Genomic DNA, 14,807 nt, shown 5'->3' with positions numbered 1-14,807 from the left:
ATAATAATAATTACTTTTAATAAAAGAAAAAAAAATAAACACGCTTCTTCAACTGTACACACCGCCTCTCAGTGGCTGCTCTTATCTGAATAAAATTCACTCCTCAAAATTGTTTCAACACACAAGTTTTTGTGTGCATCGTCATGATTTTTGGTGTGCGGCCTTTTTACAGAGTGTTCTGTCAGAAGATTTGAATCCATTCAAAAGGTTTATGGGAAGGTAGTGGCTATAGGCTACCAAAGAAAATTTGTGTCTCATGGGAACAGATGGAGATAAATGGGAAAAACAAATTAAATTGTATTTCCAAGTATGAATTATCATAGCAAAAAATACCCCTTATCTCATATTCTTTCTAACATATAATATTTATTGAAAAGGTCAATCTTCTCTCTTTTCTTGTTTTCTCTCTTCCTGCAGGATCCCCTTAGATCCAGAAAGGGAACTGCTGCTTTTGAGCAAAGGAAACTGGCCCTGGCCTTTGTTTAGGTTCAGTGAATTCAGGGAACTAACTGTTAGGCTGATGTCCCCGCCTCCGAGGCTCTCGGTGAGGGCGGACGGGGAGAGAGGGAAATCTTTTTTGTCATAGGGCAGTAGGTTTCTTTTGCTTATACGGTAGTACAGAGTATAAACAAAAGAAAAGTGATCAAGATCCAAAAGCTATTGAGGAAAAATTCACATCGCCTGCATAATTCTTTCGTTTTTGTTAAAGACTTTTGGCAGAGTGAGTCACGTTAGGGTCTAAGGGGAGGGAGGTGGTTTGGGGAGGTTTCCGGTAGACACCTGTTGTCAGTCACATCAGTGTCTTACATCAACATACTGTACAAATAAGGAAGTTTCTTTTGAATTTTAGAAAAATTCAGTCAGGATAAGTAGGCAGTGATTTCTTTTAGCTCTTTAGTCATCTTAAATCATACTATTCTACATACTTCAAAATCGAGGGCAGGCTGGCAATCGTGATTACGTCTCATTATTTTATTCAAACTATGGCTCATTTGACTCTATAACTCAGTTTTTATTTTTAACGAGAACCTACGGGCTTGCCTTTTCATTCTGTTTATATTTTTCCTTGTCTTTTCTTTTTTCCTAACCATTACAATCAGTATAGGTATAGCTCCTTCTCACGTAACGCTTGAATGCACTTCAGGCCCCAACCTTGGGGGCTGAGTTACAAGGAAGGGGTCTTTTGAAACATTTTGACTTGGGCTCTGAGACTTAAATCCTGAACTTCCATGTCTGACCTTATATGATACCAAAATATTTATCAATAACTCGAAATAATTTCTCCATTCTAAACTGTACTATTCAAGAATAAAAACTCTCAAGTTTAATGACAGAGCAGTTTTAATATACATATGGGTCTAACTTATATGTAATAAAAATTCTCAAGTTTAATGACAGAGCAGTTTTAATATACATATGGGTCTAACTTATATGTAATGATATCATTACATGTAAATGTATGTTTACACATCATATATAAATACATATGTCTAATTTATATTTGTGTATATGCTACACACACACACACACACACATTTTCCCTTGGTGTGTAAATGTGTAGTACAAAAAAAGTAAAATAGATGTTCCTTGTGCTTAAAAATTACCATTCTGGATTTAGTATAATTCAACAAATATTTATAGAACAACAGTACACTAGATGCTAGCAACGGAGAAAAAATAAGACATATTGTTTTTGTCCTTAAGGCACTTACAGTATAATTTAGGAGACTGGAAAGTCAATGAAAAATTTTATTGTACGACAAAATAAACAGCAGCATCACATGACAGCATCGTCCAGGCACTGCAGGTGTAAAAACAGCTTCCGATTGTGCAGAGGGTTTAAAAATGTACAATGACTTGTTAAGAAAAAATCTGACCTAAGAGTTTGCATTCTGATTTGAGCTTCTCCTTGTGTATGATCATCAAATTTATATAATAAATTTATATAACCTTAAAATCCTACATTGTTTTTCTGAATTATGTCCCGGACTAGATATCATTATTTCCCTTCCAATCCTGACATTGTGTGATTCCGCAATTAAAAAAATTTCATCTAGCTGCTTATTTTATAAGGAACACAAAGTTTAAAGAATAAATGACGTTTTCTTTACTCCCACCCCTATTTTTCTTTGTTTGTTGATTCTGATGAATTTTCTAGAATTTAGCCCCATATATGTTAGAGACAGTGTCAGAAATTTTATGACTCGTTTAGTAAATTTTTACCTTGGTACTCAACTTTGATGTAATGCTTATTATATAAATGAATACTTTCCAAACTGCTGAGTTTTGGTTAAGTCTAGATTAACAATGTGAATTTTGACATGCTTTATCATATATTTTAGTTATCAAAACATGCTGGATTAGCCTACAGGAAATCTGGTCAATTTTGAGGATAAGTGGAGTTTGCTGTATCACGCCTAATCAGTTGTACAGCTGTAGAGTCTGCTGTGTTCTCTGAGGAATGTAGCTTTATTTGTAGGTTTACATCAAGAAAAACTGTTCCACTAAGGTTTATTTATATCTCAGAGACATATAAACACGTGCATACTAATTTTAAACAAAACCAAATTATATACTTTATAATAAACATTGCATTTCCGCCCCCTAAAATTCGCATGCCCATGTTTTGAAGAACAACATGAAACTTTTGTGAAAGTCTTTTCACATCATTCTTATAATGGATTCCCTCTTTAGCAGAATCCCGTTTTTTTCAGGTCAGAGTCCCGAGGAAAATGTTCTTCAGTGGGTATTTAGAGTAGGTGTGGCTGTTTCTGTTAAGAAGAGGTCACTGGCATAGTGGCTAAGAGTAGGCACCCTGGGGTCACAGGCTGTCAGTATTCCTTTCTGTTTTCATCTCTGCTGAATGTCACAATGTGAACAAAAACAATACATACGCAAATGCATGTTTTCTCTCATCCCTGTTTGTCGTTGAGCAAAGGGCAACGGCGACAGGTCAAAATCACTCCCGCGTGGATCCAACCCCCAACGAAGCTACCGTCCTGGTTTAACCCAGAGACAGAATTTGTAATATTATAAGGACAAAGGATTAATGTGAATCTCGAAGGTACTGAAGCGCCTGAGTTTGGTGACGGTGGATAAAGTGACTGTTAAGCTGTATGGAAGCTGTTTGATGAGAGAATTGGTTCTGAGAGCTAAGCGGGGGTTTCCGTCAACCTTTTCAAAATATACATCTTAGCCATGAACAGCCCAGGGTATTCTGTGAACTGGAAAATTCCTGTGGTAATACAGCTCCAAGGTGAGAATACCTGTTCCACAGCCACTTAAATAACATTTCCTCATCAAGCTTCGGCAATGAGTAGTTCTTCAGAGTTTTAGAAGGGAGGCAAAGGAGTATTTCCAGATGTTGGAAATCTATCACTTTTAGGCAGAATGCTTAACCAATGAATTTTTACTTAGATCGTGCTGACCTTTGAGGAAGTTTGGAATTTTTAACTTAGGTAGTGATGTGAAGTCCATCTTGAAATTTAATTTCAGGTGAGTATTATGTTCTCTTTAATTTCCTCTTTTAAAGGCTGGTGCCGTAGAGATACACTCCTTAACCAGCTGTTACATTTCAGAGACGGTGCGGGACGCAGCGAGCAAGCTAGTTGCTAAATATCTCCAACTTCATGCTTTTATTTTGTCATCATTATTCTTAGCCAATGTCATTATTCTTGACCAATGTCATCATTCATAATTGTCAGAATAATGAATGAAGATGGAATCGATGCTGTGTTTTTATTCCTCATTAGAATATTAGAATGATCATTTGATAGAACTTTGTGGGAAGGAAATGTCAAAAATGTTTTAGAGATTTTATGTAGACGTTTGTTATTATATAATCACTTTTGTAAACGAGAACAAGTTAAGGGGAAATACCAAGCGAAGATGACTTTAAAGGCTGATGGAGCAGTTTGTGCATTTATAAATATTATAGACAGATGGCTGAAACCAAATTTTTGGTGTGCTAAACATCCTTTAAAGGTTAGGAGACTATCAGAACGTAATCTGCGACCTGTATAATGTGATTTCACCCATACTTCAACATTTTCAGATGGTTTAACTTTACGAATTCATGAGTTCTCTATTTATCTAATATAACTTTAAAATGAAGATGATTTACTAATATATAATTACTAATTTTCAGTAACCTCTAATTCAGGCATTTGGAGGTACATTTTCTCTATTTCTCTCCAAACTCTAAGACTGAGGAAAATACAAAAGATTACTACCCATTCATGCAGAAAAACCCAAGCTGGATTATTAACAGCACAGCTGGAAAGGTTAATGAACTTCATTCGCATTTAAAAATGTTTACAGAGGCTCAAAAATCTGTGCCTAGATCCCAGAGGTGGCTCTTTGTGATATAATCAACGTGATCACGCACCTTCAGAACCATTTAAATACCATGACGGTGCTGAAACACCGTTCTCCATACTGGAACTTTCGCAGATTTTTCTCACGATTGTCTTTCATCACTTCTCCTCTGCTTTCAACAAAGCGCATTTCTTATATTCTCTTGAAGAGGACGAGTTGCTAATTGACCGGGGAGGTGGCTGGCTGGGGTTAGACGTCTGTTATTGAATTCCTATGGTGGGAGAGAAAACAAAAGCTCTGATGGATCCCCCCATGTTATGCCTACAATTAACAGGGTAAACATCTTAATAGGCGTAGAAGACACAAACAGATGTTCTAATTGCATGTCTGTGAGAAACCGGTGTTTACTAGTTCCACTCAGGCCTGGCCTCGGGGACCTCAGGAAATTTCCCTCCCACTGGGGTTCAGTGATTTATTGATTTCAGTACAATGACTATTTCAGAAACGGGCAGGGTTTTTAAGAGGTTAAATATATCCTTACAAAGGTTAGTGTTAATTCACGCCTGAAAGGGATGCTTGCTCTGCCTTAACTGGGGTGAGGATGGGTACAGTGGCCTCATGTCTGCCCAAGTGGGAATGATCCTGGACGAGTGACGAGTGGGTTTTCCTAATGGAGAAGTAGAAATCAAACACTGGCACAGAGAGTTTGCCCCTAAGCAGAACAGAATGAGGAGGTATGAGTAACAGCAAACTCTTAAAAATTCCTGGTTGAAACACTGATTAGTCTTGATCAAAACGGTAAAGATAGATTTTAGACTTGTCTTTTGAGACCCTCAGAACTGAATAATGTAATAAGGCTCAGAATCCTGAAAGTTTTTTAAATGTTTAAGAAATGCTAAATTTACCACTCACTTTCTGCATTGAATTTACAAACATATTCTGACATAATTATTTGGCTGGTGTTTACCAGAAAGAGCCTATAGAGTAGTTGATGGGGACTTTGTACCCTGGTGCTTTGACTTCTTGGTCACTCACGGATAGCGACAGACTTTTATGTTCCCATTCGCATTAGTAATGACAATACCTAGCCAGATTTTACTTTGACCATGTACAGGGTTAATGCTTTAAACAGATTATCTCATTAAAAGAATTCCATTACATCAGATGATTAAAACATGGAATTGACAGACTGTTATTTTGTAATAAATGCAAACAATATTTTATCTTCTTAGATTCCCTTTTAAGTCGTGTTCACTTATCGGTATTTGCCATAAGATCTGGCTAAATTTTTTTTCTCTAAATTAAAAAAAAATAGCAGTTAAAGATTCTGTGGTGGAACAGGCCTCCTGGTTGAGTATTTTATGGCTACAGACCAGCACTGGCTATGTGTGCGGGCACTTGAAGCATGGCTAGTCTGAATTGAAGATTTAGGATGCAGAAAGAAATTAAAAATGTTACCTTAATATTTTTATATCAATTACACGTGAAATGGTAATATTTTAAACATACTGGGTTAAATAAAATATATCATCAAAATTAATTTCACTTGCTTCTTTTTACTATTTTTTTTTTTAATGTGGCTATTGGAGAGTTTAAATTTTAATAACTGGAATTGCTTATCTGTCGGGCACCGTACATTTTCTCAAATCTTGGCGTCAGACTGAAATGCGCCAACTTCATTTCCTGCTTCATGCTGATTTTTGCATGGCACTTGCTTTTTATTACAGCAACTACAGAAAACCCAGCTTCAAAAAGATATGACATCATCCAAAGGTGTAGTGTGATCTAACGTTGAAACCGTGAACTGCCTGGATCTAGCGGTTCCCATGGAGTCCAGCGCATGTCAACTACTGCTCTGATTTCCTCAAACGTTGAAAATATCCAGTGGCACCTCTATGTGTTAATCGAGGTTCCCTGGTATGTTTTGGCACACGGTTTGGGAACTACAAACATATACTCTTCGAAACTTGAGAATTTTAAATTTGTACATATCTCATATCTCGGTAGAATGATGAATTCTGACTTTATCAGAACACATAATCTAATTCATCTATTCATTTACCCATTCACTTTGCCTTGAATTTAATCATTCCTATTTTATCTGAAATGTGCAAAACACGGAATGATGGGTAACGGTGACAGAATGATGAGGAACAGAGACAGAATTCCTGGCTCGTGGAGTTTGCGTGTCAGTAAGTAGAAACCAAGAAACAGATTGACAAACTCCAAGTAAACAGATAAACAAGGTGATTGCGAATTGTGATAGGTGCTTGTGAAGAAGCTACGCCTTAGGTCATTGCTGGGGTGGGTGTAGGAGGTGGAACTTTATAGGGAGTGGCCAGAGAAGACCTCTCTGAGGCGACATCTGAACACACACCTAACACAGGGAATGGCCAACTTGGAAAAGAATCTTAAAAGAGCATTCTGGAGGAAGCAACCGCAGAGCCCTTGAGAGTGGCAGGAGCACGGGGTGTGTGAACAGCAGATAGGTGTGTGACTGAGTCAGGGGAAAGCCAATGTGAGAAGCTGTGAGTGGGGTTGGGGGGCGCGGTGGCAGGAGCCAGGGCACACAAGACTATGTGCTACAGTCATTAGTTTCAGTTTTTGTTTTTCAAAAGCCAGGTTTAAACCACGGAGCACGATGCTTTGCATATAACAGGCGTAGAGTAAATGTTTGTTGCATTAATGTAGATCAGCAAATAATGGGTGCCTAACATGGATTCAGCAGCCAGCTTAAAAAATAAGAGTGAAAAACCCGAGGCACAAAGAACGTGAGCTTGTCTTCATTCAGGCCCAGAATATGCCGAAATCAGCGTTTTCTTGTCTTGTCATGTCTTGTTTTGTTTTATTTGGGGGCCTGCGCTACTAAAAAGTCAGAGTTATTTTTCTAGTTCTAAATTCTTCCTGCTTTGAGGCCGGCCTCTCTCGTCTACCACAAATTATTTCCCTCTTTGACTCCAGGTTTCGATTAAAGTTATCGTTCCCTGCCATCCAAACAGTACGCACTTCTGGTTTCTCGTTTCTACCGAATTGAAACCGCTTCCCTTTCTCTATCTGCTTCTTCCTACTCAGCTCTCAAAGTTTCTTTTTGATCTTTTATTCTTTCAGTAAAAAACTTGTTTTATAAATGACCAATTCTTTATTTTCTCCTTGGCAGTTAATCATGCTTTACACATATGAGGTGGTGGGGCTTGAGGCTTCCACTGAGGACCGGCTAAGAGGGAATCCTGTTGTGTGGGCAATGACGATTCGTTGGTAGCATCCAGGTACGCTCTCAGGCTGACCATTCCCGAGCTCATGAGACAGAAAGACAGACCAAATGAAGATGCTTAGATCGCACGGTTTGTTAAATAAACTGCCAATATATAGGGGGAGCGAGGGGACCGAGTCGATCGACACACTCGGAATAGGGAGCAAGCCGATAGAAGGCCACACCATTCAAGTCCTAGGTGATGCATGTCACATGACCTGACCTTCCCCGCTGGCAACGTGGTTACGAGAACCAGGTGGCCAGATAGCTTTACAAAGATGTGCTTGCTCCGATCCCCAGAACCTGTAATTATGTTGTTTTTCATGGAAAAAGAGATTTTGCAGATGCGATTAAGGAGATTATTCCGGATTATCTAGAGGAACCTCATCCAATCGCATATGTACTTAAACATTGGAGAACATTTCCTGGCTGCTCAGAGACAGATGTGAGGATGGGTGTAGGGTCAGAGAGAAGTGATGTTTGCTGCTGACTTTGAGGATGAAGGAAGGGGCCACTAGCTAAAGGATGCATGTAGCCTCTAGGAGCTAGGCAAGGCAAGGGAATGGATTCTCCTCCAGAGCTTCAGAAAGGGACGTGACCCAGTTGACACCATGATATTTGCCCAGTGACATTCACGTCGGACTTCTAACCCACAGTACTGTAAGGTGATAAATTTGTGTTGTTTTAAGCCACTAAGTCTGCGGCAATTATATGGTAGCAGTAGGAAGTGAAGCAAGGGAGCTCGGCAGGTGACAGGTGCCTTAATACAAAGCGCACTTTTCTGCCCGAGATGCGAGAGCAAGGGCCAGCATCTGGCCACAGCTGCAGCTCGCGCCCAGCTATAGCTTTTATTTGCATTCTGCAAGCAGCACTCATCTGGGGGATGAATCGGTGGCTGCACCCAAGACATCACGGCTGTCAGTTTGAGGTGGCATGAGCTGTACCTTATAAATGTTTCAGGTTTATTGCTCGGTCTTTCTATCCCTTTCTAAGAATTAAACTCGCATTCGTTTCACTGTTTTTATCTATATTAAACACCGTATGTTCCATTTATTCGATCTATCCTTTAATACGCTTTACTCTCTGACATTTTTTAGGAGTTTTCCCCAGGCCATTTTTTTCTCGACGTCTAAATAGCAGAATTGAAAGCTCCCAAATAATGCGGCAAACACAGGTTAAGAATCGCACAAAAGACAATCTTCCGCGGGTGTGAAGAATTGGAACATTCAGTTGTGTCCCTTCTCTTTGCCTGTGTCTAAGTGTGATGTCACACCTTCAGGAGCCTCACCTTCACCCCGTGCCCCCAGGACACCGAAGGAGGATGTCTCGAGAATTTCCCAGCATTCAGGTCGTCAAACTTGAAATAGATATGCAGGCTTTTCCAGATGAGAATTTGTAACTTCTCTGTTTACAGCCTAAAAGTGAAGTGAACGATTTTGTTATGCCAATGCATTGGTGAGAGCCTGTGATGCATATAACTGCGCCAAGGGGACAAATCGATTTGCACATTTGAAAGATCACATATTATGGAAATTGTAAGGGAAGTAAAAGCAGTTTAACAACTAACTATATTTGGCCTTTAAGTTTTAGATATTAAAAAATAAACAGCAGATCATGATGTTTTCAAAGTAATAGCAGATCGAGGAGACTGCTGTCTGCTTAACTAGTTTAGAGAAATATGGCTTTTGATAAAACTTGAATTTAAAATCGAGACCACATTTTTTTGAATACTTTTTTTTGTAAATACTGCTACTAAGTAATTAGATTTGTCTTCATTTTTCCTCATTCTAAAGTTGTTTATGGTGGTTAGAGATGATCAAAAAGATGAAGTCTTTTTCCTGACATGGAAAAATCAGTGAATGTTTTCTTGAATCAGAATTTTTGTGGTAATACAGGTGAATCCAGGTTTCTTGTTTCTGAAAGAGTAAGAGCCACATCGTGTTGGCTAAATTTGGTTCAGTGATTCTACATTTTCATTTAGAAATTCTATTTTTCTCAATTTGTATTTGAAGGATGAGAAGGCATTATTAATATTTAGTTATCTTAGCAAGGTTTTATATGCTAATACAGAGGTCGATGATATATTATTTTCTCTTTAATTATATAGGAACTATTAAATAAGCCTTTTTTTTTTTTTTCAATCTTCACCTAGTAGTTTTCTGAAAGAATGGATCAGTGGCCAATATAATAAAATTATTTTCTTTGGGCTGGAAATATTCAGTTAAACTATTAAACTTTATAGGAAGAAAGCAGCATTTAGGCAAATGTTATAATAATTGAATTGAATAAGTATTCATTTGATTCAGATTTACTAGGATCAGCTAAGTGGCCACTATTTGCTAGTCTGTTACAATGAGGGCTTAATATTGGTCGTCTGTTCATTTTGTTCTTTTACTTGGAGATCAGTCCTTGGAGAAATAAAAGAAAGTCATCTTAGTATTTAACCCCAAAAGCTGTTAGAATTGTCTTATGGCCCATAGTTACACTTTGATGTTGCCAGCATCTATTCGAAAAGTCAGAGTTTAGGCAGCGAGGAAGAGAGATCATTGCAATGGAGATTGATTACTGCCACTGAGAATTACATAAGATGACAAGATGTCATAATAAGCCTATGTCATAAAGGTAATAACATAATATCTAAAAATTATTTTTAAATGTCCTTTAAAATGTCTTTTAATGAAGAGGGTGTGGGGAACCAGAAGGAACAGACTGAATTTTGACCCATAGTAAAATCAGTGATGCAGAATGTATGTGCGTGCACCCCCAGTCCTCACAAACACCCACAACCAAATACCAGGCAAGTACCTCCACGTTACTATTACGTTAGAGGCTAAGGTTATTTGGAGCGTGAGAGCCTTACGATTAGGCCTCAGATTTACATTTATAAAACCTAGAAGTTACAGCTAGCACTTTCGTTTGAAAACTAGTCAGAACGTTTAATCTTGCCTAGAGCAACTGCAGCTTAAACTAACGTGAGGGGCTGTAGGTGTGGCTCTCACCTCGCGGTACTGAGGACCTCTGTGAGCAGTCGGCACGGATTCTGTCCGCCTCTCACCTCAGTTTGGGCGGCTGCGGAGAGGTGAGACCAGTTAGGTCTCTGGAGCCTAGCTGGAGAGAGGAATCAAGTCACAGAGCTTCTGTACCCTATTGCCCCTTGCTTCTGTCCCAGGATCCTAGTCGAAGTTGCATGGACCAATTCAGTAGCATCTCAGATTACCTTCTCACTTCTACTCATTGTAGGCACCCCAAAGTCTGCTCCTAAGCGAAGTGCAAGATCATTTTTCTCCTGTTCCGCATTATCTTCAGTGGCTCCTTACAAGGGACTTAATTGATTTAAGTAATTAGATTCACTTCTGGCATTTACAGCTCTCTCTAATAAAAATTTCCCCCTAATTTCCAGTCAGCATACCCTAAAAAATGTGCTCTCCAGTCTTCTAGGTATGTGAAGGGAGCGAATTGGTAGAAAACCCCTCAACTAACACAAATACAGATAAATTACTACTGATGCGACATGAGTGTGAGATTACAGGAAAATGACTTTCCATTCAAGGTTTTAGCAAATCTGTATGTGAAACTATTAATATCAATTCTATAATGTGTAGTCAGAATCTTTCAGTAAGGGCTCGCATGACACATGTAATTCAAGATCCTCTATAACTGTCCATCATCACTGTTACCATGGCAGGACCACTCCCAGGACATCCACAGTCACTACAGAGCAGATAACTCTAGACTCCTGTTTCTTCTTTGTGTATTGAAAGGTCCCTCGATGTCTTTAAAACTAGAGGATCCGAGAGTGTCTTAACTCTGTAGAGACAGTTAAAATATTCTCTCTACGGAGAAGAGAGATGATTGGCCAGAGTTACACCTGCAGAAGTTTTACTTCTTCTGAAAGAGCCACCAAGTGTCTAAATGGGACCTTCTCTAGCCTGATAAAAAGGCAACTTTCAGAATTAAAACTTATGTTCTAATATTACTACTCTGTGCTTTGTGGCCTTAAGCAATCTCTGAATCTCAGTTCTCATTTTTGAAAAAGTAAAATAAAAACCAGGATCAAAGGTATATTTAAATAAAAATATTTGGATACTCAACTGAAAAAAAAGTTTTGTATGTGTGGTGTGTGTGTGTGTGTGAGAGAGAGAGAGAACCAGCATAACTCAGATCCAGGAAACGAGAAGTAGTGTGGGGAGAAGGAATTTGTATTTTGGCATACAGAAAGACAGATGTTGATGATTGAGCCCTCAGTAAAAATAGCTCCACAAAAAAAGATACTTTATATAGATTCACAAATGCCTTGTACACCTTTAATTCCAGTTCAACATTTTCATATTTTAGGGAAAATGATGTGAAAAAAATTTAGTAATAACCAAGTTAAGAATGTAGGTTATAAAAGTGGATATTTCTGCTTTTCGACTATAAATATTACTTCTCTCATTTTCAGAGATAGCTTTAAAATGTTACCTATCTGATGGGGACTGTCTGATAAATAATGCTTCAATGCAAATACTTATTCATTTTATAAAGATAAATTATAAAAGACAAGCCTTTGATTTGTGATATCCATTAGGTGTTTAGACACATATCACTTTTTATTTCTTTTTTTAAACTAAAGGGGATCTTCTGGCAAAAACGTAAATATGTATTTAGCACCTACTAGGTATTTTGTACAATACCAGGTGCTATGAAGGATACAGATACCTTTAAACCATCACAAATATAAGATAGTAAAAATGGCACCTGAGCCCCAGTTTGAGCCTGTGGATAAGATCATGTGCTGATGTTTTCTTGGAGGAACGTAATCCCAAGGGGAGCAAGGAGGAAGGAAAAATGGATGTGAGTGAGAGAAGGAGGGAAAGAAAATGCAAATGTACCATTACCGTGCTGGCCAGAGCTGAATAAGAAAAGACTGCGTAAATTGCGCGTCTCCCCCAAAGCAACATTGGATGCCGTGCACTGAAGATGTGAGAGAAGGAAGCACTGAGAGATTTATTTGCCAGCTCCTCTTCCTTCCCCTGTCTCCCTCTCCTTTCTCTTTTGAATTCTTTGCACTTCCAAGTTCTGCTCTCATGCCCTTCCAGGCAGTCCCCAGACCAGTAGAGTCTCCATGAGCCCCTCGGGGAGGATGTAGATGTTTGCTGCAACTTTCCAGGTGCGAAGGAGACCGTGCTGCTAGAAGATGAGGGGATGCTGGGGTGAGGTGCCCAGACTTTCGGCCGTGGGCAGCAGGGCAAGCGGCAGAGCCGTGGAGGGAGCCACGAGGATGGCCCAGGACAAACAGTATTTACTGCTGGATGATTGTTTTAAAAAGTTCCTTAGAAGCCCACACAGAGACACTTCATAATTAAAATGCCAAAGGTTAAAGACAAATGAGAATCTTAAAAGCAGCAAGAGAAAAGCAGTTAGGGGTGCTCCTATAAGACTGTCAACTGATTTCTCAACAGAAATTTTGCAGGCCAGAGGGACTGGCAGGAAATATTCAAAGTGATAGAAAGCAAGAACCTACAATCATGATTACTATACCCAGCCAAGCTATCATTTAGAATCGGAGGGCAGATAACAAACTTCCCAGATAAGAGAAAGCTAACAGAGTTCATCACCACCAAACCGATATCACAAGAAATCTTAGAGGGACTTCTTTAAGAACAAGAAGAAAAGAAGATAAAAAATATGAATAATAAAATTGCAATATATACATATTTATCAATGATGACTTTAAATATTAAAGATTAAATGCACCAATCAAAAGACATAGAGTGGCAGAATGGGTAAGAAAACAAGAGTTGTCCACAACTCATTTCAGACTGAAAAACACACACATACTGAAAGTAAAGGGATGGAAAAGGTTATTTCATAAAAATGAAAATGAAAAAAAAAGTTGGGGTAGCAATACTTGCATCAGACATAATAGAGTTATAGCAAAGACTATATCAAGAGATAAAGAAAGACCCAGTAATCCCACTTGTGGATATTTATCTGAAGAAACGCAAAACACTACTTTGAAGGGACATTTGCATTCATATATTACTTGCAGAATTATTTACAATAGCCAAAATATCCATCCTGGGTATCCATCAATGGATGAGTGGATAGAGAAGAGGTGGTACATATATACAATGGAATATTACTCAGCCATTAAAAAAAAAAAAAGAAATCCTGCCATATATAACAATCCGGATGGACCTAGAGGGTATGGTGGTGTCAGTCAGACAGAGAAAGTCAAACGCCATGTGTTTTCACTTGTGGAATCTAAAGAACAAAATAAATAAACAAACAAAACAGAAACAAACTCATAGATACAGAGGACATTTAGATTATTGCCAGATGGGAGTGGGGCTGGGAGGTGGGTGGAAAAGGGAAATGGATTAAGCAGCACAGATCGGTAGTTACCAACAGTCATGCGGACGTGACGTACAGCATAGGGAGTACAGTCAGTACTATTGTAATAGCTATGTGTAGTGCCAGATGGGGCTAGACTTATTGCAGAGATCACTCTATGAGTTGTAACCTGAACTAACATAACGTTGTATGCCAACTGTAAGTAAAAAGGAAAAAAAAAATTATTTTAAAAAAGAACCCCCACCCCCGACAAAGTGCCTTAGCTGCTCAGAGAATCCAGGAACCCCTGGTTCTTTTGGAATTGTCTTTGAATCTTTATTATAAGAAGTAGGAGGGAATGAACATCGAGAGTATGTCTGTGCTATGCCAAGACTAATTTCTTTTTAAAAAAAGAAAGTGAGAATAAACACCGGATACACAAACTTTGTTGGGAAGAAGATGTATTCAAAAAGAAACTAAGAAACTTGGAAAGGAAGAGTGAAGAGTTAAAGGTACAGAATGCTTAAACAAAGATTTGTACAAATGGTTGGCTGGATAAAATAATTTATGTCTCATATTTTACAGTTCCGGTGTCAAGAAAAGATCATCTCTGTTACTTGGACAATCACTCTTATGACACACGAGAGAAGAATACAAAGTCAACCAAAAATAAATTTCTAGTTTTCAAGCATGAGGAGGAACAGAAATAGCTAGCCTCTGTTAGGGTTTCTGATTTATTTATATACTTCTCTACATCATGGAAAATATTTTGGTTACTTTCATATTGTTCTTTAGGGATAGAAAAGCATTAATAAATTTAAAAAAATTATAACTTCAAAGAACTGTATGTGAAGATATCTGAAGAAAAAGATCCAGAGACCCAGGCACTGTTACGAGTAGATAATGAATAAAAAATGTTCCTAAA

This window comes from Pteropus vampyrus, unplaced genomic scaffold (genome assembly GCF_000151845.1).
Source record: "Pteropus vampyrus isolate Shadow unplaced genomic scaffold, Pvam_2.0 Scaffold278, whole genome shotgun sequence".
Classification (NCBI taxonomy): domain Eukaryota; kingdom Metazoa; phylum Chordata; class Mammalia; order Chiroptera; family Pteropodidae; genus Pteropus; species Pteropus vampyrus.
This window is presented reverse-complemented; position numbering follows the sequence as displayed.